Source organism: Globicephala melas, chromosome 18 (assembly GCF_963455315.2).
Source record: "Globicephala melas chromosome 18, mGloMel1.2, whole genome shotgun sequence".
Lineage (NCBI taxonomy): Eukaryota > Metazoa > Chordata > Mammalia > Artiodactyla > Delphinidae > Globicephala > Globicephala melas.
In genome coordinates, this window is record NC_083331.1 from 42,590,036 (window position 1) to 42,614,325 (window position 24,290).

A 24,290-nucleotide genomic window follows, 5' to 3' on the forward strand; every position below is an offset into this window, starting at 1 on the left:
TTTTAACTTTGGGTTTGATTTGTTCTTCTTTCTGTAGTTCCTTTAGGTGTAAGGTTAGATTGTTATTTTAGTTTTCTTGTTTCTTGAGGTAGGATTGTATTGCTATAAACTTCCATCTTAGAAGTGCTTTTGCTGCATCCCGTAGGCTTTGGATTTTCATGTTTTCATTGTCATTTGTCTCTAGGTTCTTTTTTTTTTTTTCATTTCCTCTTTGATTTCTTCAGTGATCTCTTGGTTATTTATTAATGTATTGTTTAGCCTCCACGTGTTTGTGTTTTTTACATTTTTTCCCTGTAATTTGTTTGTAATCTCATAGCATTGAGGTCAGAAAAGATGCTTGATATGATTTGAATTTTCTTAAATTTACCAAGCCTTGATTTATGACCCAAGATATGACCTATCCTGGAGAATGTTCCGTGTACACTTGAGAAGAAAGTGTAATCTGCTGTTTTGGATGGAATGTCTTATAAATATCAATTAAATCTATCTGGCCTATTGTATCATTTAAAGCTTTTGCTTGTTATTAATTTTTTGTCTGGATGATCTCTCCATTTGTTTAATTGAGGTGTTAAAATCCCCTACTCTTATTGTGTTACTGTCAAATGTTCTTTTTTAAAGCTGTTAGCATTTGCCTTATGTTTTGAGGTGAACCTTTGTTGGCTGCATATATATTTATAATTGTTATATCTTCTTCTTGGATTGATCCCTTGATTATTATGTAGTGTCATTCATTGTCTCTTGTAACATTCTTTATTTTAAAGTCTATTTTATCTGGTATGAGTATTGCTACTCCAGCTTTCTTTTGTTTTCTATTTGCATGAAATATCTTTTTCCATCCCCTCTTTTTCAGTCTGTATGTGTCTCTAGGTCTGAAGTGGGTCTCTTGTAGACAGCATATATAGGGGTTTTCTTTTTGTATCCATTCATCATGCCTGTGTCTTTTGGTTGGAACATTTAATCCATTCACATTTAAGGTAATTATTGATATGTATGTTCCTATTACCATTTTCTTAGTTGTTTTGGGTTTGTTTTTATAGGTCCTTTTCTTCTGTTGTGTTTCCCACCTAGCAAGGTTCCTTTAACATTTGTTGTAGTGTTGATTTGGTGGTGCTGAATTCTCTTAGCTTTTGCTTGTCTGTAAAGCTTTTGTTTTCTCCATCAAATTGAATGAGATCCTTGTTTGGTAGAGTAATCTTGGTTGTAGTTTCTTCCCTTTCATCACTTTAAGTATATCATGCCACTCCATTCTGGCTTGTAGAATTTCTGCTGAGAAATCAGCTGTTAACCTTATGGGAGTTCCTTTGTATATTGTTTGTCATTTTTCCTTTGTTGCTTTTAATAATTTTTCTTTAATTTTGGTCACTACTATTACTAAGTGTCTTTGTGTGTCTCTCTGTGAGTTTTTCCTGCCTGGACTATCTGCAGTTCCTCGACTTGGTGGCTATTCCTTTCCCATATTAGGGAATTTTTTGGCTATAATCTTTTCAAATATTTTCTCAGGGCCTCTCTCTCTCTTCTCCTTCTGAGACTCCTGTAATGCAAATGTTTTTGCACTTAATGTCATCCCATATGTCTCTTAGACTGCCTTCATTTCATTTTTTTTCCTTTATTCTGTTCCATGTCAGTGATTTCCACCCTTCTGTCTTCCAGGCCACTTATCCATTCTTCTGCCTCAGTGATTCTGCTATTGATTCCTTCTCATGTATTTTTCATTTCAGTTTTTGTATTGTTCATGTCTGTTTGTTTGTTTTTTAATTCTTCTAGTTCTTTGTTTAAACATTTCTTACATCTTCTTGATCCTTGCCTCCATTTTTTCTCCAAGGTCTGGATCATCTTCACTATCATTATTCTTAATTCTTTTTCTGAAAGGTTGCCTATCTCCACTTCATTTAGTTGATTTTCTGGAGTTTTATCTTGTTCTTTCATCTGGTATGTAATCTGCTGCCTTTTCATTTTGTCTTTTTATGAATGTGGTTTTCCTTCCACAGGCTGCAGAATTGTAGTTCTTCTTGCTTCTGCTGTCTGCCCTCTGGTGGCTTCTCTTAGTTTCCTGATGGGGGGGACTGGTGCTGGGTTGAGCTGGGTGTTCCTCTGGTGGGCAGAGCTCAGTAAAACTTTAATCTGCTTGTCTGCTGATAGGTGAGGCTGTGTTCCCTCCTTGTTGGTTTTTTGGCCTGAGGTAACCCAGCACTTGAGGCTACAGCTTCTTTTGTGGGGCTAATGGAGGACACCAGGAAGGCTCATGCTAAAGAGTACTTCTGCTGCCAGTGTCCTTGTCCCCGTGATGAGCAACAGCTCTCCCCCTCCTCTTCAGGAGACCCCTCCAACACTAACAGGTAGGTTTGGTTCAGTCTCCTATGGGGTCACTGCTCCTTCCCCCTTGGTCCTGATGCACACACTACTTTGTTTGTGCCCTCCAATAGTGGAGTCTGTTTCTCCTGTCCTGTCCAAGTCCTGTAATCAAATCCCACTAGGCTTCAAAATCTAATTCTCTGGGAATTCCTCCTCCCATTGCTCATTGGGAAGGCTGAAGAGGGACTCAGAACCTTCACTCCAGTTGATGGACTTCTGTGGTATAATTGTTCTCCAGTTTATGAGTCACCCACCCAGTGGTTATCAGATTTGATTTTATTGTGATTTCTCCCCTTTCTCAGTGCAACTTCTCCTTTGTCCTTGTATATGAGGTAACGTTTTTGGTGAGTTCCAGTGTCTGCCTCTTGATGATTGTTCAGCAGTTAGTTGTGATTCTGGTGCTCTCCCCAGAGGGAGTGAGCACACATCCTTCTACTCTGCCATCTTGAGCCAATCTCCTCTCCTTTTTGTCTATAGTCAATTACTTCCTTCATTTAATTGACAGTTATTTTAAACAAAAAATGACAGTAATTGTGTTTATATTACTGAAGTATGTTATTTATCATCTAGGAAGAAAAGGCAAGACTAACTTCAGGGCTCTTATAACAGCTTATCCTCAAATACCAATGATCTCTGGTTTTGGAATTTATGCTAGGCTTTAAACAGTAGACTTTAAAATAGTTGTTTATATCACTCAATTCTTATACTGTGAATGCATCCAAATTTTCACTGTGGTGTGACTATTTCAAAATTCATATAAATTCTTATTAGATATTAAATGTAATTGAGAGGATTAACTGAAAATATAATCTGTAAGTTTGAACATTTTATTCTTTTGGAATAGGAAAATCAAAATCATGTTGTTTTCTATCAGTGATTAAAGAAATTTTCAAAAGATCATTTCTCTTTTTCCTTCAAAAGTCATTTCTTTTTCCAGAATAATAATTAGTCCAAAATCCTGTCACTATTCTTTCTGAGGGTGCACAGTTTCAGTTAATACTATTCACAGAATCTGTATTGGTTTAACAACAGACTCATCATTACTAAACTTAGGTTAATCCAATGGTGTCATTACCCTGATTGGAAATCATTTTCCTAATGTTTTCCTCAATCATTTTAACAGAAGAAATCTGTTTTGTTTGTATGCTTAGTTAAAGACAAATCATTTGTATGTTATTGTTCATTGAACTACATGTGGCATATTAAAGGTGGCCACAAATCCTTCACAATACTCTCACTAAGAGATGGGTTCTTTGTCTGTCCCCATCCCTTGAATTTCAGCAGGCTCCATGACCTTTTTGACCAAGGGAACAGATGTTTATACATTTTGTCTCTTGGAACACTTGAGATTGGCACCTTAGGCTGCCATGTAGGATGTCCAACAGCACTGTAGTGAAGATATCATGCTATGGGGAAGCCCAAGGTAGCCATGTATAAAGGCCATATACAGTTTTGGAGAAAGAGAAAGAGAAGAGAGGGAGAGGGAGAGGAAGGGGGAGAAGGAGATGGACAAGTTGAAGGAGGAGAATGAAAGAGAGAGAAAGAGAAAAGGAAAGAGAAAGGGAAAGGGAAAGAGAAAAAGAGAAAGGGAAAGGGAAAGAGAAAAAGAGAAAGGGAAAGGGAAAGCATCAGGCTTGGTTAGTATTACTAAAATCTACACTCTTTCTCCCAAGACACCTTTGTGCAGAAGTGATTTGGCTTAAGAAATTGAAATTCAGCTTTCCTGAAAATCAGAATGTGATGTTTCTAAAAAACATCAACTATGTTTCCAAAAGGATGTGAACAGGCCAACAGAAGACAATATCTCTAACACAACATAACAAAAACTATGCCACGCTGCAAAATAACCAGGAAACCATTCTTTTAGAAGAATGTTGATATCAGGGAAATAGTATCCTCAATCCTACATTTTTCCTTCCACATCTTGAACTAAGGTTATCTGAGACACTCCATTGCTCAACTGCCCTTCTTTTTATGACAACATTAAGTCTAAGGTGGGCCCTTCTTCCCTGATCATTCATTAGAATAACTCAATAGAAGCCCAAAGACATTGAGAACACCCTCCTTACTCATTTCTTCTGAAATGCAACATGGTTCCTCTGGTACACATTTTTCCATGCTGCAGCAAACTAGTAAACCTAACTCTGAACATAAGTATGTTCCTGGTAAAATTAGTAGAGCTTTCACTATAATTTACCTGTTACCCTTGTTGAAACAATATGAGTGAGATCCCCTTGAGTCTACCTGCTCAAAACCACCTTGCTTTTAATAGTGAGACAGCTTCTACACTGGTTCTCAGCTATGAATATTTTATTGAGCCTATTTGGTGTTGTTTATTTTATTTGCCATAGGAATAAAGTCTCCAAGGAGTTTTTTGGTTAGCTCATCAGATTTTTGCTTGCTTCCTGTTGTGATGGTTTGGCAAAGCATGGATTTGCCCCCATTCTGTCTTCCTGGTTTATACCTGAACTACTTTTTGTGTATTACAAATAAGTACATGGAGAGTAGGACATAGATGGGGGTTTTATAAGTCTTTATTATGAGCCAGCACTAAGGGCTAATGAATTCAGAAGTTCTTATCAAACCACCATCCTCTGATTTTCACTTCAAACTTATTAGGATTTTCTTCATTCCTGAATTTGTGAAATTTTTTTGAAAGCAATCTCCTCTTCACTCATTGACTTGCTAGGAGACAAAAATCTGACCCTGAATAAGCATATTGGATAATTTTGCTTTTGACTGACAAGCAGCAATTTCTCATAGGTTTGTCCACTAATAAATTGTGCTATCTCTTGGAAAAACTCTAGCTTCTATATTATTATTGCACTATCTTTCTAAATGGCTTAACTTTGACAATTTCAAATTGCAGTGACTAATTTGGAAATGTTTTGACCCAAACAAAATTGTTCATTTGAGAGGTAAAACAAAAAAGAAACACTCATTTAGAAGTTCTATATCTGATCTATGTGAAAACGAGATACTTTGTTTGACATAAGACGCATCCCTCCTTCCTTTCCATGTCAGGCACTAATAAAATCCACATTTTAATAGTACACTCTTGAAGAAATTGTCAAAGACCATGCTCTCAATTATCTCTGTCTTTTGAAATATTGAAGACATCCAAACATAAAATCTTTCTTCCCTCATTGCTAAGGAAAGATAATTAGCCTTTTACAATGGTAATTACATGTATATTTATATTTGTATATCTGGCTTCCACTAATTTCTCCTTTTTTCTCTTCTTCTCTCACTCTTTTCTGGAAAATTTTAATAATTAATTTTAAAAAATTCCTCCCAATATACTATTTCAAAGTCATATATTTAGGGCTTCCCTGGTGGCGCAGTGGTTGAGAGTCCGTCTGCCAATGCAGGGGACACGGGTTCGTGCCCCAGTCCAGGAGGGTCCCACATGCCGTGGAGCAGCTAGGCCCATTAGCCATGGCCGCTGAGCCTGTGCGTCCAGAGCCTGTGCTCTGCAATGGGTGAGGTCATAAGAGTGAGAGGCCCACATACCGCAAAAAAAAAAGTCATATATTTAAAGTGCTCAGGGGACTTCCCTGGAAGTCCAGTGGTTAAGACTCTGTGCTTCCACTGCAGGGAGTGTGGGTTCGATCCTTGCTTGGGGAACTAAGATCCTGCATGCTGTATGGTGCAGCCAAAACAAAGTGCTCAGATATTTCAATATTGACTCATTCTAAAATTTGTTCAAAATAATTCATGGAAAGCAACAATATATAGCTACAATTCAACGTGATAGCCTCTGAATACCATGCATCTGATTATTGAGTTTGCACATATTACCTTTCATAGTTTGTGTAATTCACTTTGGAGGTGATTACAAGGTTGATGGCCAAGAGAAAGAAGCACTGGCATATCTCACCTTTGCTACACAGACATATGATTATTTTCCAACTTAGCTAGGCTTAGATGCATTATCTTCAGAAGAATTCTGAAAACGGTTTTAATAATTTTCAGGGCTAAGCATGGCCTTTGGATGTTCATGAAAATGAGAATTAAATTCATGACAAAAAAGTTTATCAGTTACAACTGGCAAACAGAGCAGAGTTTTCTTTTCTTGGAAAAATGATTCCTGTTAGCATAGTTCCTGATAACACCCAGGCTACATTAGAGCAGTACATTTCCCCTCTTAGGAAAGGAGATTTTTAATAACTTAATCCCAAAAAACTCTGAACCTCAATTTTAGGTTCACTTTTTATAAAGGAAGTGTGACACACAAAAATCAATTAAATTACCCAAAATCAAAAGTCCTGCTATGTAGTAGGTACTTGACAAATGAAATGCTAGTGTTCATAAATATCCTCAGTGAAGGTTCTGAAATTTAAACACACATTTTCTAAGCTCCACTCTGTTCCTTACCCACTGCATTATGTTCAGATTTAGTTCTTATTTTTGAAACTTACCTAAATGTTTCTTGGTTGAATGGTCACTGAGCAAGAGAGGGCCAAATCCAGTTTCAGACCTTAAATCTGGTATTTTCTCATATATGCAATATAAGGTAAAAACCCTGTTTCTCTACTCATTGATTCTGTAACAATTGCATTGTGTGCTGATAATTTAGATTCTATTGTTGTACTACTTTTTGCCTGAATCAGTAAGGGAAGGTAGTGTACTCTGCTCTATGTATATATATATGTGTGTGCATGTATGTGTTTGTCTACTCTTTATTTACACTCACTTTTCATCTTAAATGAATATATATGTACATATATTAACATACACACAAAAGAAAGTAGATATTTAAACAGTGTATAATTGGCTTCAATATAATGAAAAAATTGTTATATGAGGCATGAATTTTTGAATATACCAAATACTAGCAGATTATAATACAAAAACTGAAGACTTGATTTAATGTTGTAATGTCTTCTCAAGGAATGATAAAACTTCGGAAGTTGATCAGGCTCCATCTTGTTTTCAATTATTTGGATGTAAGTTGTCATTGAGTTCAGCTTTTATCTTTTTTGTATGTGTTTCAAGAGAGGCAGAGAATGCATCATGAGAAAAATTCTGAAAATTAATAGAAAAGGGGGTTAGAAATAAAACAAATCTAGTTTGTAAAAGACACTTCTAACTTTATTGATTCCAAGATTCTCTTCTGGATTGGAAAATGTCACTTTATTTTCTGTAGATTGTACTTTATTTAATAAGACCCTGTTCTTTTCTTTTCTTCAGATCTTTGCTCTCAATATCTTATTGACATTCATCATTTCAAAACAATTTGTCTCTTTCTTCCCCTCCTTCCAAACATTGCCCCATGTTCCTGTGCTGTTCCCATAGTTTCTGTAAAAGATAAAATAAACAATTATTTTTTTTTAATCCATCAACTTCCCTAATCAATAACAGGGAACTCATAACCCACTCCAAGTTATTCATACATATATGTGTATATGTGTGTGTTTATGCATGTGCATACACACACAAATAGTACAGTACTAATTACTGAAGTGAGTATTGAGAATTGAGATAGGGTTCAGTTCTTCATTTTGTAATTTATTTTACTGACAATAAGGATTTAGTTTTACTTATGACCTTCCTATTAATATAAATGAATAAATAAATAATATACTGAGATATAGTCTCATACTTGATATGGCCCCAAAAACATGGTCTGCAAACCAATATTAATACAATTCTACTAGTATCAACATTGTTCTTAATTACTTTCCCCAATGAATTCTGTCAACACAACATACTTACAATCATCCCTCAGGATCTGTGGGGAGTGGTTCCAGGAGCCCATGCAGATACCAGAAATCTGCAGATGCTCAAGTCCATACATAAAATGGCACAGTCTATGGACTCAGATCCCACACATAAGGAGGGCAAGCTGTATATTGTAGTTTTGGGTAGGAATCAAATAATAATGTACATAGTATTCAGTAGCATTGATTGTACATTTAGACTCTGTTATATTCTCTTTCTATGGAAATTTATATCATATATATTATACAGATAATATATTTTATTTAATATTATTTGTGTTGTTTTGATATCTTCCCTTGATGAAAATTTTTTTTTCCCACTTTTAGGACTATTGACACTACAAAGTCTTGATTATAACTGTTTTTTTGTCTCATTGACATTGTTGAAACATTTATCATTTAAAATAATTTATTTTTCATTGAGGTACTTCTAGTAATACTCATAAGGTTATTGTAAGAAAGGTCAGGTGACTGCTGACTGCTCTAGTCTTTATTTCTGTAATAATTAAATATTTATTTCAATTACATCATTTCAAGAGGTATACTATTTATCAAAGTACTGTTTGTTGGGATGTAAATTAGTGTCAACAAAGAACTTAAAAACAATTTAAAGGGATTTTCAATTGTTGTACTCATACCATCTGCATTCATCATTTAACTCCCCCAATCTACCACCAAATTAACACTATACTGTTTGGAGGAGTGGATAATATAGACCCACAACTCTGCACTACATCAAAACAACTTTTTCCTTAGGTTCCAGTGGTTGGTTGTTCTCTAATAACCTAGAGCAATGACCTTTCAGATTTTTCTGATAACTTAAAACCTTAGTTACATACACACACATTTCTCCCTTCATAAGGGGTTTCCTATGAGTTCAATGGCAGTACAATTTTACTGAGAAAAGGCAATTAAGATTGCTAACAGCCACCTAAAATATTATTAATCATAAATTCTTGTCTATATTTTCTGTATATTTAGAAAGGAAGAATTGGAAGCACACTGTAAAATTTAACCACAAATTTTATAGTTTACCCAAATACTATGTTTGCTGTCAATCTGTCTTAGTATTCAAACATTAAACCAGTAGCCATAATAAATGAATGTTTAAAAATATTGTAGAATACAAGTCAGGAAATATCAGAGAAGTATGCATACATGTGTTCTACTCTTAACAAAGAAAAATAAGCACATTTACATTAGCCACCTATACTTTTTTTTTAATGTCTTTTTTTTTTTTTTTTTTTTTTTGCGGTACGTGGGCCTCTCACTGTTGTGGCCTCTCCCGTTGCGGAGCACAGGCTCTGGACACACAGGCTCAGAGGCCATGGCTCATGGGCCCAGCCGCTCTGTGGCATGTGGGATCTTCCCAGACCGGGGCATGAACCCGTGTCCCCTGCATTGGCAGGTGGACTCTCAACCACTGCGCCACCAGGGAAGCCCTAGCCACCTACACTTTTATTGTAAAATAATTTTTGAGAGTTTATATTATATAGAAAATTCCTTATTTTATTAATGTAAACAGCCTGGTTTCTATTTCAGCTTCTGCCTGCCTATTAAAGTCAGCATGTCAGTATCTCTGTGTCTCTGTAACTTGTGTGTAAAACTGAGTGTTTGACCTCCATAATGACTCTGAGACCCACAACACTGACATTCTACTATTTTGTGGTAAGGTTATATAAGTTTACATTTCTGTTTGTAGTCTTTGACAACTTCATTAATGTCATGCTGTACTGTTTATGTTATGTTTGTTCTTCATGAGTGTATACAATTTGTATTTTAAAATGAATAGTAAATGTATTCAACAAATACTAGATGAGGTTAAGTTGGACATAAGGTCCATCTGTCTTTCTATCCATCCATGTATCATATATCAGAGTCAAATAATCTTTTGTGTTTCTGCTTATAGCTGAATATAAGGGAAAAAAATCTTCAATTGGAAAACATATTATGTAAGTTCTTGGTTCATTTTTTGTTATCTTTTCACTTTATTCCTAGTCATTCTATTACCACTTTTCCTCCATAAATATTATTTTATATGTCTGTTTTGAGCATGTGTGTGGAATGTGGTGGATAAGCAGAGTAATTGACTTTCTTAAAAATAGCCACTAAAACTGAGACTTTCTAAGTAATTGCCTAATGATGATTGTGTTGGTAAAGTTGAAAATATTATGATAACTTGAAAAGTCACATCACTTGTACAAAAGTCATTTAACTATTTTTTTGGCTGGTATATTTTATGGTTGAATTTATTTATTGAAAACATCTTATAAATCCCTAAAGTAATGGCCAAATTGCCTTTACTTGACTTCAAATGTCTCTGAGGCAAAAATACAATAGAATTCCACAAACACAAAAGTGATTTTTTAAAAATGATACCTCACAGATTGCTTGAAGATGGTGGAGTAGAAGGACATGCTCTCACTCCCTCTTCTGAGAACACCAGAATCACAATTAACTGCTGAACAATCATCGACAGGAAGACACTGGAACTCACCAAAAAAGATACCCCATATCCAAATACAAAGGAGAAGCCAAAATGAGATGGTAGGAGGGGCACAATCACAATAAAATCAAATCCCATAACTGCTGGGTGGGTAACTCACAAACTGGAGAACACTTATACCACAGAAGTCCACCGACTGCAGTTAAGGTTCTGAACTCCACATCAGGCTTCCCAACCTAGGGGTCCAGCAATGGGAGGAGGAAGTCCTAGAGAACCAGACTTTGAAGGCTAGTGAGATTTGATTGCAGGCCTTCAACAGGACTGGGGTAAAAGAGACTCCACTCTTGGAGGGCACACACAAAGTAGTGTGCACATCAGGGCACAGAGGAAGGAGCAGTGACCCCATAGGAGACTGAACCAGACCAACCTGCTAGTGTTGGAGGGTCTCCTGCAGTGGCAGGGTGTGGCTGCGTCTCACCATGAGGAAAAGGACACTGGCAGCAGAAGTTCTGGGAAGTACTCCTTGGCATGAGCCCTCACAGAGTCTGCCATTAGCCCCACCAAAGAGCCCAGGTAGGCTCCAGTGTTGGGTCACCTCAGGCCAAACAAACAAAAGGGAGGGAACCCAGCCCCACTTATCAGCAGACAAGCACATTAAAGTTTTACTGAGCTCTGCCCACCAGAGCAACAGCCAGCTCTACCCATCACCAGTTCCTCCCATCAGGAAACTTGCAAAAGACTCTTAGATAGCCTCATCCACCAGAGGGCAGACAGCAGAAGCAAGAAGAACTACAATTCTGCAGCCTGTGGAACAAAAACCACATTCACAGAAAGATAAACAAGATGAAAAGGCAGAGGGCTATGTACCAGATGAAGGAACAAGATAAAACCCCAGAAAAACAACTAAATGAAGTGGAGATAGGCAACCTTCCAGAAAAAGAATTCAGAATAATGATAGTGAAGATGATGACCTCGGAAAAATAATAGAAGTAAAGACCAAGAAGATGCAAGAAATGTTTAACAAAGATCAAGAATTAAATAACAAAGAAACTGAGTTGAACGATACAATAACTGAGGGTAAAAATACACTACAAGGAATCAATAGCAGAATAACTGAGGCAGAAGAATGGATAAGTGACCTGGAAGACAGAATGGTGGAATTCACTGCTACAGAATAGAATAAAGAAAAAAGAATGAAAAGAAATGAAGACAGCATAAGAGAACTCTGGGACAAAATTAAATCCAACAAGATTCTCATTATAGCGGTCCCAGAAGGAGAAGAGAGAGAGAAAGGACCTGAGAAAATACTTGAAGAGATTATAGTCAAAAAATTTCCCTAATATGGGAAATGAAATAGGCACCCAAATCCAGGAAGAGCAGAGAGTCCCATGTAGGATAAATCCAAGGAGAAACATGCCAAGGCACACAGTAATCAAATTGGCAAAAATTAAAGACAAAGAAAAATTATTGAAAGCAACAAGGGACAAAGGACAAATAAAATACAAGGGAACTCCCAGAAGTTTAACAGCTGATTTCTCAGCAGAAACTCTACAAACCAGAAGGGAGTGGCATGATATACTTAAAGTGATGAAAGGGAAGAAACTGCTGCCAAGATTACTCTACCCAGCAAGGATCTCATTCAGACTCGATGGAGAAATCAAAAGCTTTACAGATAAGCAAAAGCTAAAGAATTCAGCACCACCTACAGCCCTACAACAAATGCTAAAGGAACTTCTCTAAGTGAGAAACACAAGAGAAGAAAAGGACCTACAAAAAAACCCCTAAAACAGTTAAGAAAATGGTCTTAAGAACATACCAATTGATAATTACCTTACACGTGAATGGATTAAATGCTCCAACCAAAAGACACAGGCTTGCTGAATGGATACAAAAACAAGACCCATATGTATGCTGTCTACAAAAGACCCACTTCAGATCTAGGGAAACACAGAGACTGAAAGTGAGGGGATGTAAAAATATATTCCATGCAAATGGAAATCAAAAGAAAGCTGGAGTAGAAATGCTCATATCAGGTAAAATAGACTTTAAAATAAAGAAGGTTACAACAGACAAGAAGGACACTACATAATGATCAAAAGATCAATCCAAGAAGAAGACATAACAATTATAAATATATATGCACCTAACATAGGAGCACAACAATACATAAGGCAACTGATAACAGCTATAAAAGAGGAAATCGACAGTAACACAATAATAGTGGGAGACTTTAACACCTCACTTACACCAATGGATAGATCATCAAAACAGAAACTTAATAAGGAAACACATGCTTTAAATGACACAATAGATCAGATAGATTTAATTGATATTTATAGGAAATTCCATCCAAAACAACAGAATACAATTTCTTCTCTAGTGCCCACAGAACATTCTCCAGGATAGATCACATCTTGGGTCATAAATCAAGCCTCAGTAAAGTTAAGAAAATTGAAATCATATCAAGCATCTTTTCTGAATGCAACACTATGAGATTAGAAATCAATTACAAGGAGAAAAAAGTAAAAAAAAAAAAAACAGAAACACATGGAAGCTAAACAATACGTTACTAAATAACCAAGAGATTACTGAAGAAATCAAAGACGAAATCAAAAAATACCTAGAGACAAATGACAATGAAAACACTGTGATCCAAAACATATGGGATGAAGCAAAAGTAGTTCCAAGAGGGAAGTTTATAGCTATACAAGCCTACCTCAAGAAACAAGAAAAATCTCAAATAAAAAACCTAAACTTACACCTAAAGGAACTAGAGAAAGAAGAACAAACAAAACCCAAAGTTAGTAGAAGGAGAGAAGTCATAAAGATCAGAGCAGAAATAAATGAAATAGAAACAAAGAAAACAATAGCAAAGATCAATAAAACTAAAAGCTGGTTATTTGAGAAGATAAACAAAGTTGATAAACCATTAGCCAAACTCATTAAGAAAAAGAGGGAGAGGACTCAAATCAATAAAATTAGAAATGAAAAAGCAGAAGTTACAACAGACACCACAGAAATACAAAGCATCCTAAGAGACTACTAAAAGCACTCTATGCCAATAGAATGGAGAACCTGGAAGAAATGTACAAGTACTTAGAGAGATATAACCTTCCAAGACTGAACCAAGAAGAAATAGAAAACATGAACAGATCACTCACAAGCAATGAAATTGAAACTGTGATTTAAAATTTTCCAGCAAACAACAGTCCAGGACCAGATGGCTTCCCAGGTGAATTCTATCAAACATTTAGAGAAGAGCTAACACCTATCTTCCTCAAACTCTTCCAAAAAAAATTGCAGAGGAAGGAATATTCCCAAACTCATTCTATTTGGCCACCATCACCCTGATACCAAAACCAGGCAGAGATACTACAAAAAAAAAAAAAATTACAGACCAATATCACTGATGAATATAGATGTAAAAATCCTCAACAAAATACTAGCAAACAGAATCCAACAGCACATTAAAAGGATCATACACCATGATCAAGTAGGATTTATCCCAGGGATGCAAGGATTCTTCAATATATGCAAATCACTCAATGTGATACACCATATAAAAAATTGAAGAAGAAAAACCATATGATCATCTGAATAGATTCAGAAAAAGTTTTTGAGAAAATTCAACACACATTTATGATAAAAACTCTCCAGAAAGTGGGCATAGAGGGAACCTACCTCAACATAATATAGGCCATGTAAAACAAACCCACAGCAAAAATCATTCTCAATGGTGAAAAACTGAAAGCATTTCCTCTAAGATCAGCAAGAAGACAAAGATGTCCACTCTCACCACTATTATTCAACATAGTTTTGGAAGTACTAGCCATGGCAATCAGAGAAGACAAAGAAATAGAAGGAATATATATTAGAAAAGAAGAAGTAAAACTGTCACTGTTTGCAGATGACATGATACTATACATAGAGAATCCTAAAAATTCCACCAGAAAACGACCAGAGCTGATCAATGAATTTGGTAAAGTTGCAGGATAGAAAATTAATACACAGAAATCTTTTGCATTCCTATACATTAATGATGAAAAATCTGAAAGAGAAATTAAGGAAACATTCCCAATTACCACTGCAACAAAAAGAATAAAATATCTAGAAATAAACCTACCTAGGGAGACAAAAAGAACTTTATGCAGAAAACTATAAGACACTGATGAAAGAAATTAAAGATGATACAAACAGATGGAGTGATATACCATGTTCTTGGATTGGAAGAATCAATATTGTGAAAATGACTCTACTACCCAAAGCAATCTACAGATTCAATGCAATCCCTATCAAATTACCAAAGGCATTTTTTTACAGAACTAGAAATAAAAAATCTTAAATGATTTTATGGAGACACAAAAGACCCTGAATAGCCAAAGCAGTCTTGAGGGAAAAAAACAGAGCTGGAGGGATCAGACTCCCTGACTTCTAACTATACTACAAAGCTACAGTAATCAAGACAATATGGTACTGACAGAAAAACAGAAATATAGATCAATGGAACAAGATAGAAAGCCCTGAGATGAACCCATGCACCTATGGTCAACTAATCCATGACAAAGGAAGCAAGGATATACAATGGATAAAAGACAGTCTCTACAATAAGTGGTGCTGGGAAAACTGGACAGTTACCAGTAAAAGAATGAAATTAGAACACTCCCTAACACCATACAAAAAAGTAAACTCAAAATGGATTAGAGACCTAAATGTAAGGCCAGACACTATCAAACTCTAAGAGGAAAACATAGGAAGAACACTCTTTGACATAAATCACAGCAAGATCTTTTTTGATCCACCTCCTAATAATGGAAATAAAACCAAAAATATACAAATGGGACCTAATGAAACTTAAAAGCTTTTGCTCAGCAAAGGAAACCATAAACAAGACGAAAAGACAACCCACAGAATGAGAAAATATTTGCAAACTAATCAACAGACAAAGGATTAATCTCCAAAATACATAAACAGCTCATTCAGGTCAATATTAAAAAAAACAAACAATCCAATCCAAAAATGGGCAGAAGATCTAAAAAAACTTTTCTCCAAAGAAGACATACAGATGGCCAAGAAGCACATGAAAAGCTGCTTAACATCACTAATTATTAGAGAAATGCAAATCAAAACTACAATGAGGTATCACCTCACACCAGTCGGAATGGGCATCATTAGAAAATCTACAAACAACAAATGCTGGAGAGGGTGTGGAGAAAAGGGAACCCTCTTGCACTGTTGGTGGGAATGTAAATTGATACAGCCACTGTGGAGAACAGTATGGAGGTTCCTTAAAAAACTAAAAATAGAATTACAATATGACCCAGCAATCCCATACTGGGCATATACCCTGAGAAAACCGTAATTCAAAAAGACACATGCACCCCAATATTCATTGCAGCACTATTTACAATAGCCAGGTCATGGAAGCAACCTAAAAGCCCATTGACAGACAAATGGTTGAAGAAGATTTGGAATGGAATATTACTCAGCCATAATAGGGAATGAAATTGGGTCATTTTAGAGACATGGATGGATCTAGAGACTGTCATACAGAGTCAAGTAAGTCAGAAAGAGAAAAAACAAATATCATATATTAACACATATATGTTGAACCTAGAAAAATGGTACAGATAAACCAGTTTGCAGGGCAGAAATTGAGACACAGAAGTAGAGAACAAACATATGGACACCAAGCGGGGAAAGTGGTGGGTGGTGGGAGTGTTGCTGGGATGAATTGGGAGATTGGGATTGACATGTATACACTGATGTGTATAAAATGGATGACTATTAAGAACCTGCTGTATACAAAAATACATAAAAGAAAGAAAAATATACCTTACAAACGCATAGATAAATTATTCTTACTTTTTAAATATTTTGTCATTATTACTCATGCAATTAAAATATAACACATTTATAGGTAAACAAATATCTATTACTCTACATAGAATTTTAAACAGGTTTACTTGTCATGCTTAACACTAAATAACGAGATTCTACAGGCCATGGGTATTCAAGTTATGTAAATTATTCAAATAGGAGGTTTTTGGTTGCCAGCTTAAAGGAAAATGTAAAGTATATTCCTGTTGTCTACAACATTAAACCTAAATTCCTTCATCTGATTTCCAGAAATCCAATAATCAATTTATGTTCTGTATTTATACTATACTCTACCACAATATTGCAACTTAGATCAATCTTGTGCTACAATTCCTTAAAACTAATATATTCATTTTTATATTTTATACCTGATGACTATGTATAGACAAAGTTCCTGATATCATGGAATTTATCATCTAAAAAGGATGTTCAGTCAATATATCAATATTTAAACACACAGGCAAGATAATTTCAGTTAATTTCCATGAATTAAGTCAGTGATGTGGTAAGAAATTAAATGTGAGGGAGGAATGGTGAGGGCTATTTTTGTTGTTGTTGTTGTTTTACGTGGACCTCTCACTGTTGTGGCCTCTCCCATTGCGGAGCACAGGCTCTGGACGCGCAGGCTCAGTGGCCATGGCTCACGAGCCCAGCCACTCCGCGGCACGTGGGATCTTCCTGGACCGGGACACGGACCCATGTCCCGTGCATTGGCAGGTGGACCCCCAACCACTGCACCACCAGGGAAGCCCCCGTGAGGGCTATTTTTTGATTGTGGTCTAGATTATCCTTGCATAACAGATGTTGAAATCTGAATGATTTCAAGAAGTTGCTCATGTGAAGAGCTGAAAGAAAAGCTTTAAGGGTAAAGGAAGAACTTAAATCTAAATTATATTAAGCTCAAAATTTACTTCTTTTTTAATAAATGGAAATCTACTGTAGTTAAGCATAACAGGTCAGGGGAATCCTACATGGAATGAAGTCAGAAATGCATGTAGAGGCTGACTCATGTAAAGTCTTACAGTGCAAGGTAAGGAGTTTATTTTTACTCCAAGAATAAAGAAAAGCCCTGGAAAGTTTTACAAAAGAGAGTGACTTAATCTGACTCAAAGTTTTGTAAAGATTATTACAGCAGGAAAAAAAAAAAAAAAAGAAAGGAAAGAGAGAGAATTTTAGCAAGTCATGAATGTAAGTAGAAAGAGCAGTAAACATCTAGTATGTTTTTCCACATGAGAAATAATAGTGCCTTGGGAGTAGGGAGGAAGCAGATTATAGATATGGTTTGAAAGTAGAGTCAAAAGAAATTACGTTTGGACTGCAAGTGATGGGATACTTAAAAAGAGAAAGTCAAGAGATTGGGCTGGAAATATTGTATCAGTGTTTATGCAATTCACTCACATTCACTAACATAACTAGCAGTGTTAAAGATTGAGTATCAGATTTAACCAGACCTTGGAGATCACTCTCCAGACTGTCATTTTTGAAAATGATATTTGGAAAACCACATACATGGTATTTGTAGCCTTAGTGCTTTACAATAAGTAACTTAGGAAAGGATTGCAGTTAAAGATCAGAGATCCAAAGATCAAATTGTGGAGGTCCTTGGACATTGTTTGGTTTTGATGGAAAGGAGGAGCCAGTAGGCAATGAGTTAGGAGAGAAGCCAAAGGAAACACACAAACTATTTTAAAAAAAAATTAAGAAGAATAAATGGTCAACTGTATCAAATGTTGCTGTTAGAGATAGTATGTGTGAAGATTGAAAATAATTTACTGATTTTGCTTCTTTCTTTCTTGGAATGACCCTCTTTTAAAATTTTATTTTTTTTAATCAATTTAAATGATTTATCCTTGAAGATACAGTTAAATCCACACATCCTTTATTTACCATTTCAGGATGATGAAAGAAAAAATTATTGGAGCTTGTTAAAAAACATCTTACATACTTTACTTCATAAATTTGTTGAAATTTATGAAGGAACACACTGTCCTTGGATTAGAAATGAATCAGCAATGATAAAGTTTCTCAGTGCATTTGCTTGAAATATGAGTTTGGACCATTTATATAAGATTTGGTTACACAAAAAAACTATAAATGAAGCCTTAAGTAGTAAGTTAATTATCATTCTACTAGATGTTTATTGAAAATTTGGTATTTAATTTAGTTTCCTATAACAAACACTCTAACGAATCAAACTTCTATTAACAATCATCCTGTGAGTAAATTCAATTACCAATAACAATTATGTAAAGGAAGCTTTTCAGTAGTTTTAGCTCCAGGGTTAAGATTACAAGTCTTAGATGATAAAAACAAAATTTTATAGTTTAAAGGAGAAATAAAAATTTTTATTTTTAGCAATATTGTATATATACTATTTTGAAAATATTTCAATAGTCATAAAAATAACAACTGCATAAAATAAATAAATATTTTTAATGCACAGTTAATATTGAAATTATTATTTTTAAAAGTGCAAGGGCTAGGGAGAGAGGGGAAGAGTAGGAGAGAGAGAGGGAGAAAAATGATAAGAAGAATGTTTAGATAATTCTGATATTCTGGCCCTTCTGGAAGTGTTTGTTAATTTCAATAGCCAAAAGAGAGGCCACAGTTTTATAGCCAAGTTTTATAGGTGATCAGGCCTTGTGTGAATGGAAAAGTATTAGACCTGAATCTCCTGTCTAAAGCAAGGAACTGGACCTCTGAAAATTTCATTTCAGAAAATTATATAGAAGAAAACATATCACTAAATGGAAAACAGAGACAAAAATAAAGTTCTTCTGCTTTTCCTGCTTTGTGTAAAGAAAAATAAAGATTTCTATGAATATATAAATATATAGATTTATAAACACACACACACACACACACACACACACATACACACAGATACACAGGCCTGAGATTGACACAGGTTTATAATTTAAAGCTGATTTACCTTCATAGCCTGTGATATTCCAAGTTGAGAACTTCCATGATGTAGTTATAGAATGGTAAACACAAAGATACTAAGTAGAAATACCAATATTCTCTTATTGGGCAAGAACTCAGATTAAAACTCTAAGAATTCCTATTGGTGAAATGAAAACACTAACTCAAAATTCAGAATTACTGCACACATGAGAAAGTGCCATCACAAAAGACAATTCACCAAAACAAAAATAGAAATAGCAGTTTCTAATGTAGATAAAAGTAACATGTTAAAATAGGATGAAATCATCAGAGTTACAGAGTTCTAGGTACATGTATTAATTGAGAAGAGATTAGAAATATTAATTAACTTTCAAGATTAATAAGTAGACATACTAGCATTTTAAAGGAAACAGCCATAATAACAGATATCGAATATATAGTTAAAGCTATAAATACTCCATACAATGGAAGGGTATGAAATTATAGATTTTAAAATATGGAACCAATCCAAAACAAGACATTAAAGATATAAATCTGAAAAATAAGTTATTAGGAAATAAAAATCTTAGCATACCAGTATAATAGTATAAGAAAATGATGTAAACATGCTAAAAAACAAAATGCTAAACATTCTAAAAGAAAACATAAGCTAGGGCCTATACGTTGGCCATATTTTAGATTACGATCTCTTTCAAAATACAGTAAATTCTTCATATATTTAATTTCCCCCAAACTAAGGGAAATCTCTGACAGTGGTTCAGAGAAAGGTGCAATGACCTAAAACCAGAACAAAAAATGATAAATAGTATATAATACAAAAGTAGGGTGGCCTGAAAGGCAAATTGACATCTCAACCCTAAAGTTTAATCTGCTACAAAGTGGAAGGATGTGGACCTCAGCTCCCAACTTAAATTTTGGATGTTTCAATGGAAATAAAATGGTCCCAGGACAGCAGTAGACCTTGGTACCTAGCAGAGTCCAGTGGAAATTCACCTTGGAGGAAAGTTTCTACAATTGAACCTTCTAAATATTAAAAGATTAAGTCTTATCAAAATATGATATTTCAATAAAATATTACCAGACACATAAAGAAATGTCACATGAGTTAAAATCAACAAGAACAGCAAAAACAGCAACAACAAGTTTAGATTCCCCAATAATTCTGATATTGGAAATAAGAAAATCAGAAAACAATTGAAAAGTTTTAAAAACTAAAATGTGAAAAAATACGAAAACGAAATGAAAACGAAAACGAAAAAATAAAAAACGAAAAATAAATTTACTAAAAATTTCAAGCTGACTTGAAAAGGATCAAAATAGAAATTTTTAAAGTTAAGAATAAATTTGTTAAAATTATACTTAACAGATAGCCTAAATAGTAGATTAGACACTGTTGAAAAGACATTAGTAAAGTGGAAATTATATTTGAGGAAATTATTTTACATGAAAATTTAATATAAATGTCAAAAACATAAAGGTGAGAAGAACATAGTTCTAGTAAGTCTTTCAGACTTAGAATTAAAGAAAATGTATAAAAGTCCATAAATGCAGAAAAATTAATGAAACTTTTCATAATTAATGAAAGACATGAATTCATAAATACAGAAGGCACAATATGTCAAACATGAAATATAAAGAAATCTGCAAATATATAATTATAGTAAAGCTTGAATGCATCACAGAAAACAAAGAGTTCTCACCACTAGTAAAAGATTTTTTAAAAATCCATAAAATGTAACAATTTTGTCTGTAAACAAAATTCTCAAAGGTAACAATGGAGGCTAAAAACATAGTAACTTCACATTGCTGAAAGGAAACAAGTCAATCCATAATTCAGAATTTTCTATTTACCTAGAAAAACTAATATTTGTGTGTGAAATTAAGACATTTATGCACACAGAGAGAAATAAATGATCATTAAGAGACATTTACTAAATACATTTTTAAAAGATATGCTTCATTAAAATGAACTGAATTGCAGTTACTCTAAGGACTACTAAATAAATGAAGCTATTTCACAGATTTTTCAGAAACCCCTCAGAGTCCCAAATACATTTTGTCATTTGTTTTGTCTAAGTTTTTTAATTCTCTTTGAAATAAATAGAAAACACAGAGACTGCTTTATCAAATAGCTCTCACCATTTGAAACTGTTTTTTTGTGAACTAGAACAGCTTTTTAAAAGGAAGTGCATATTTAGAGATAATTAATGAATATTATAATATTTTAAGAAATAAAGATGGAGAGAATTAACAATAAAATGGTATGTGCCAAAATACTGCACAGTAGTACCATAAATGAGATCATGTAATAGATTCAAAAATTGGGATCGTTTGGTATACTCTGAGCACTATGCCCTTAAATTTTCCATTATGCCCTTAAATTTTCTTACCAGAGCAGGAGATACAGATTTGTTTATTTCAATTTTATTTAGGCATATTTGACAATTAAAAATTACAAGTATTTAAAATAAAAACTTTGTGTTTTTCTATATGCAAATTGTGAAATATTTACCACAATCAAGCCAATTAGCATATCTGTCACCTCACATAGTTACCATTTTTTGTGTGGGTGGGGAGAAAACTTAAGATCTACTCTCTTAATAAATTTCAAGTATACAATATAAAATTATTAACTATAGTCATATTGTTATACATTAGATATGCAGAACTTATTTATCTTGCATAACTTGTATTTTTAAATGAACTTAAATTTACTATCTTTAGATAAGGTTATATCAGGACTTAAATATCATGGTATGTTAAATATCTAAAATAGAAGCCACCAAATGTGGACCCATTATCAAGATTCTGGCCTTCTTAGAGTTTCTTGAACATGCCACCTTGTATAAATTCAGGGGATTTGCACTGGTCCTTTTCTAAGACTGGAATACTTTCCCAACAATATTTTTCAGTCTCTCATTTTTTTCAGATCTTTGCCCAAATGTTCCTTTCTTATGAAAATATTCCCTAAACAGCCTATTTAAAAAAAAAATCCCTGTGACTAACTCCCTGCTCTTTTTAATTATTTGTTCATCTTGAAATTGTATTACATATGTATTAATTTTAAATTTCTTGGTTTTTTTTTCTTTTTTCCCTATTAGAATATAAGCTTCATGGGAGAAGGGATTTTGTCTGTCTTATTCATGTTTGAGTCCTAATTGCCAAAATTGGACTGTAGATTCTCAATACTACTTATTGAGCAAATGAGTAAATGAGCTCTCTCAGAAAGTCAAGTTTTATCTTAATCAACTTTGTCAGGCTACTCAAAATTACGTACCTTGTACAGTTGTTTAGCCTATATAACTCTACAAAGTGGATCCCTGTTCTTTTTTTTTTTTTTTTTTTGCGGTACACGGACCTCTCACTGTTGTGGCCTCTCCCATTGCAGAGCACAGGCTCCAGACGCGCAAGCTCAGCAGCCATATCTCACAGGCCTAGCCGCTCTGCGGCATGTGGGATCTCCCCGGACCAGGGCACGAACCCGTGTTCCTTGCATCGGCAGGTGGACTCTCAACCACTGCGCCACCAGGGAAGTCCGGTCCCTGTTCTTAGAAAGATAAATAAAAAGTAATCATATTTAATTCTAAGAGGTGGAAATTAGAGGATGAATTTGATAGCCAGATTTAGAGTTGACTAAATAGATAAAAACCCATATAATTTCCCACTGATTAGATATAGGAAAAAGAAACACTGAAGGGTAGATACTGGCATAAGCACTTCTAAGCAATTCTTTCTGAGGTCTGTCTCTCAATTAGGAAAACATCATGTAGAAAAATCTCAGGTAGATATGTAAAATTAAAAATGCTTTCTATATTTCGATTGGTAACCTTAAATTTTAGTAACATTCTTGTTGGTATCCACTTGTATTAGCCTCTGTAATGTTTAACACAAATAGGAATTTTGTTGTTATTGTTAAAAAAGAGACAACAACCCCAAAATGGAATCAGTTGTCCTAAGCCCCACATCAGCAAACCAGGACTTAATACCTAACCTAATTGCAGTTTCAGCCTCTCCCAGAAATGTAACCTCTAACCAATCAATATGGAATTACCCAGTCTGCACTGGTGAGGTAATCCACTCAGTAGAATATTTTTGTCACTCAGAGGACAGTGATCTTGACTAAAACAATCCCTTCTTTGCTAGAAACTTCTCTTTGCCACCCCTTTTTGCCTATGAAAAACCTTTTATTTTGGACAGCTGTTCTGAGTTCCTTTCGACTTGCTAGAAGGGACGCTGCCTAACTCATGAATCATTGAATAAAGCCAATTAGATCTCTAAGTTTATTCAGTTGAATTTTGTTTTTACGAGATTCTGTGGCACTGGCAGGACCAAAGGAGACTTCCAATGGCTTCGGAGACAATGAGAAACACAAGTGTTTTACCCTCAAACCAACTGAGTTCTCTTTCTCACCCTTTCCAAAGTACATGGGAAAGTTCCTCTTGGTTCTGAGCTCTGTTGTGTTTGCACCAACGTGTCAAATCTAATTGGCTTTTCACTGTCCCCCATTTGGTTGCAAACCACCAGCTCTTGGTTTTGTCCCCAGATTCCATGTTGGGAACTGCTAGTGGTTTAGTCTTCAGTTTCCCATTTGTGTGGAACCTCAGTCTGCAGTCCCCATTATTTGGGGTCTGCTGTCTCAGTCCTCACTCCAGTCCCCAGATCCATGCCAACATGGAACTGCTGGTGGTTACCAGCCAGAGTTAGACTGGGTCTGAATTAAATATCAGTCTGGGTCTGGGGTTGGATTTGGTGTGACTTAAGCTGGATTGGTAAAGGCTATTGTTAATGGGAATCTAGGAAACCAAAAAGCCACAGAAATTTGTGGGTATGGGTTGAGCACTTAAAAGCTGTTAGAGCACTCTAAGACTCCCGTATTAGGATAAGTTGTTCATGGAACAAGTTAGATTAACACTAGGTCACTCACCAATCTCAAGAAATTTCCCTGCAACAAGGTACACTGCAAAACACCACACAATCTTCAACCC

The 24,290-nt window shown here is 34.9% G+C and overlaps 1 pseudogene; it reads left to right on the forward strand.

Moving 5' to 3' along the window:
- Nucleotides 1-2,284: 2,284 nt before the first annotated feature.
- The window catches only part of LOC132593830 (sperm-egg fusion protein Juno-like), a 40,558-nt pseudogene continuing 18,552 nt past the window's right edge, over nucleotides 2,285-24,290 (forward strand).